Genomic DNA, 5,028 nt, shown 5'->3' with positions numbered 1-5,028 from the left:
ATATCAGTGTTGTTAGGAATTCTAGGCAACGTCTCCTCTCTGACCTAAAGAATTAGTAAAACGTGAAGCTCCCCCATCTCACCCTTCATTGCATGCCAGGAGAATATTTTTCACCCAATCCTTATTTATAGATACTCAAGTAAAAATCAGTCTATGTAAGGTACACCAGGGATCGATCAAGTGTGAGACTTATGAGCCTCTGCTCTACTGACATTTTGTACAGGCTAATTATTTGTCGTGGGAGAATGTCCTTTGCATTCTAAGATGTTTAGCAGCATCCCTGAGGTCTAGCTACTAAATGCCAGTCACGTCACTCAAAAATGTCTCCGGACATTGAGAAATATCCCTTGTGGGGCAAAATTGCCTACAGTTGATAACAACTGGTCTACAGAAAGGATTGTGATTGACCTAACTTGAATGGGGTGCATAGTACTGGGCCAGTCAGCTGTGACCAGAGAACAGGGATCAGTAAATCACAATAGAACTCTAGCTGATCTGCGTGGCTACTCCTGGGTGTTGAAAAGTCAATCCACTAAGTGTCCACCACATTGCAGAGATTCTCTCTATGGTTTTGCTTTTGTAGCTTTGCTCTTTGTTGAAGCTGTGCTATTGTCTGAATATTTGTGTTTCCCCCCCTAAAGTTCACATGTTGAAATCTTAACACCCAAGGTGATGGTATTAGGAGATGTGTCCATTGGGGGTGATTAAGTCATGAGAGCTGATCCTTCATGAATGGGAATAATGCCCTTATAAAAGAAGCCTGAAAGAGAGACCCCTCACCTCTTCTACCATGTGAGGATACACAGAGAAGGCACCATCTATGAACTAGAAAACAGACCTTCACCAGACACCAAATCTCCTAGTAACTTGATTTTGGACTTCCCAGCCTCCACAACTGTGACAAATAAATTTCTGTTGTTTATTAGCCACCCAGTTTATGGTATTCTATTATAACAGCCCAAATGGACTAAGACATGCTGTTAAACTTTTAAATTTATTATTATATTTATTTTTAATTTTGTCTGTAGTTATTAAATTTTCTCATCTTGCTTTTGAAGATTTTCCTCTGTTTTCAGGTATTTCTATTATCCTCACACTTTTAGTATTCTGCCATCTTCAAATAAACCTTAAGTTGATTTTTGTTTAATCTAAATCAGAACTTCATTTTTCCTATCCAATTTCTTCTCATAAGTATAACCTGCAAGGTGCTACATAAAATGTGTGGGTCTTATTGTATCTGTCCTCCAGGAAGAAAAAAAAGAGGGATGTTCACAACCAAATATCTAATGCTCTTTTGCTTATAAACCTTGGAAGTCCAGGGTCATGTTAGTGGCTAATAGCAAAGGCTTAGAGGAACAAAATCCCCCACTATCATAAGGTTCAGTATATTTAACAGTCTGGCTAGGTAATACACTTGAAAGCCAAAGGACCATGAGTCTGTTTGAGATATTCTCTTACATCTCCAACCCACTGACCTGGAGAAAAGATCAAGATCCCAGCCCTTTGCTTGAGAGAAAAGTTGCAAGCTGAGTTTTTGGTAGGGAAGAAGGGAAATCCTATAACACAGGAACTTCTTTTTGAAATAAGAATTCTTGAAAAAGCTGGGTTTCTGGAGAAATGGTGAGATCAGTAATATTCCACTTTGGAATCATTCACCCCCAATCCCGGTTGGAGCAAGGCTAGGGGGTTCGATTTTATAGCAGAATATTGGAGCACTGGCGATGGTAGAGTGGAAGAGAGTCTGAGAAACAGTGGCTCGTAGTGACAGAGAAAATAGCTCTCAGGAAAGTAAGCAGAGCATCTTGTGTGTTGACAGTATAACAACCGTCAAATGGTAGAGTGGAAGAGAGTCTGAGAAACAGTGGCTCGTAGTGACACAGAAAATAGCTCTCAGGAAAGTAAGCAGAGCATCTTGTGTGTTGACAGTATAACAACCGTCATCCCAGGGTTAGGCACAGTCAGGAACTTGTGACTATCAAAGTGCAGGAGCTGCATCTACTTGTGCCTAAAACATTTCATGGGCATCAATTCCCAACAAAGATGGAGGTGTTAACACCTGCCAGTCAACAGGCAGCTCTGAAAAGGGGATGATAATCTCAGTCTATTTGGGATTAACTGGGCATTCATCTATTTCCACCTTTGATTAGTGATTTGGGAGAAAACAGGTGCAAAGGAGGTAAATTTTATGGTTCAGAAAGGGCATCTCAGTTCCATGTCTCTTACGTAAGGCATGCTTTTGGTAGAAATTTCTTGGCACTTGAGGAAGAAGAAAGGGAAACTAAGTTAATAATTACATACCAAGGGCCCACTATGAAATGGAACAAGCATTTTCATGACTTCTAAACATATGTGTAGAATTGTGAAGGTCTGAAAGATAAACTCAATATACCCACCCTCATGAGGCTCACAGTATAATGAGGAATAGAAGAACAAAAAATTACACAAACAGAACATAACAAATGTCATACAAGAATGCTACTTTGGCTAAGAAGAAGAGAAGGTCACACATGTTTTTGAGAAAATCAAGATTAATATTTTGACCAACCGGGTATGTCAGTATTCAAGTACAGACATTTAAGAGGTGATTTCAGGAGCCCATGTGAGAGTCAATGAGATTCTATGCTAGGATAGTGGCAGTGAAACAGAAATGAGGGAATGGATTTGTGAAATGTTGCACAGCTAGCTTTTTCAAGATTTGTTGACCAACTGCATATGGAAGATGATTAAGAGAGAGGAGACAAAGTCTTGAGCATTGGGAATTGAAACAATGGGGGTATGGTTCACAAAAGTAAGGAAGAAAAACATGGGATGGAAGATGGCAAGCTTACCTTTTGAGATACTTCTTGAAATATGGTATGCTGAATATACAAGAGGTTGCATCTACAGGTGCATAGTAAAAGATCACCCTATGTTTACATAGGGTGTTGCCATCTCGTCTTCTTTTCCCCCAGTGAATACTCTTGCCTTTGATTCTACCTGTTCTCAGTCATACCCTAATTTGAAGATACTGTGCGAAGCATAAGTATTTATGCCTTGAAAGCCAATGCTTAGGATTCATGCCATCTCCTCCATCCTGTCACCTCTTTATTTAGCTTTAACTCCCTATTAGTAACTCAGAGGCCTGAGGTTTTATTTTCTTATATGTGCTGACATGATCAGGATGAGCCTGCTCAGCTGGAATATAGGAGTACTCCATTATTAAAGCTTTGTCAAGCAGGGAATGGCTGCAGCAATGACTGGGCTCTGCATTTTTCTGGCTTTTCAGCACAATCTAAGAGTACCTGATGTGGATGCTGGAAAAATAAAACTTACAGTCTCAAGACACCATTCTCTGTAAATCAAATGAGACACTCTTACTAAATTGATTCTCTTCCACTCTTCTCTGAATTCTTCACATATCAGCATAGAATTGCCGCAATCTTCCTTCCTCTACTTTACACCCACAAATTCCATTCTCATTTCTGACAGCCTTTAGTTACTTGGGTCTATTTCTGAGTTGCTTAACATTTTTTGATATTCACCTTTTTCTCTTTATAAAAGAATATGGACTGATTGTAAACATAATTTAATTTGGAAACTAAGAAAAAAGTATAAAGAAGAAAATACGTGCCCTGTACACTCATCACTGTTATCCATCTGTTCTAGTCTTTTTCCTCCTATGCACATTTTAATTTTAAAGCATAGCTGGGATTATGCTGGGCAAATGCTCTGGTTTACTAATATTTTTAACCATTATATTTTGAGAATTTTCTCATACTATCAAAAGTAGTTTAAGTCATTTTTGATAGCTGCATGAAATGTCATTATTGTGGATGTTGTATTTTTCTTTGTGGTATTGTCTCCTATGCCTAACTCTTTATAATAAAATTTTCCTGGATTATACGTATGCCTGTATATAGTTAGAAGAGAAAAAAAGAGAATAAAAGTGAAAATGTATATAAAGAAAAAATATTATGTAATTCTTCACTTGATCTTAGCCAAAAGGCCAAGAAGTGATAAAAAATAATGTAATTCTAAATTCAAAATTTCTGCTTATACTTCTGCTATGAAAGATATATACAGTTTAGCTAAGAAATAAAGTTTTATTTTGACAATGAGTATGTGAAGTATTTATATATGTTTAAAGTTAGAAAAAAATAAAGAGGCATTTTAATTATAGCCTAAGGGCTTCTGAGTTAGTTTTAGATAGTTTTTCCTTTTTTATTACCAAAATTAATACATACTCATAAAAGTGCAAACAATTGGAAAATTATAGAAAATAAAAAATATATAAGTCTATATTTCCCCATCCCACTACCGAAAAATATTTTTCTATTGTATATACGAGTATATTATATACCATATATATATGAAAATAACACAATTTATATGGTTATACATTTGCTCTCTAAATTAATGATAAATTAACACCTTTTTACATATTTATACTTTTTTCTTATCTTATTACATTGCCTGAAGCTCCCAGAATAATACTAAATAATAACAATTATAGTGGACAACTTTGTCTAGACATAGAGAGCTTCTTTCATTAGTATGTGCTATAAGCAGTTTACCTGTTCACTGAAGTGACAGGAGTCTGCTTTGGTGGTGAGGAACAGTTTTTCACCCTCTACTAATGTATCTCATGCCCACCACAGTTTTCGTTATGGCTCTGTTGAGAGTTTATACCATTATCTAGAGATTAACAAGTTCTCCATACCAAAACCTATTCTCCCATGAGGTTACCGGATGGTGACATGGTCTTTTAATGGCTTTCCCTAATGGATACCATCTGGGTTTTTTTTCCCCTTTTCCATTATGATCTGTACCCTCTGATCTCTTTATGTATTCTTGGGCACTTTAAGTACCTAAGATCCACATACTGTTCTGCAAATTTTAAAGACAAATTCTATCACATTAAAGAAATAATTATTCCTTCTTCATGTGAAATGTCCCTTGACATGTAAACTTTAAAAGAGGGAGGATAAGGGCTGGCCTGTGGCTCACTCAGGAGAGTGTGGTGCTGATAACACCAAGGCCACAGGTTCG

The sequence above is a fragment of the Galeopterus variegatus genome, unplaced genomic scaffold (genome assembly GCF_000696425.1).
Source record: "Galeopterus variegatus unplaced genomic scaffold, G_variegatus-3.0.2 Scaffold956, whole genome shotgun sequence".
NCBI classification, from domain to species: domain Eukaryota; kingdom Metazoa; phylum Chordata; class Mammalia; order Dermoptera; family Cynocephalidae; genus Galeopterus; species Galeopterus variegatus.
Note: the sequence above shows the minus strand (reverse complement) of the source record.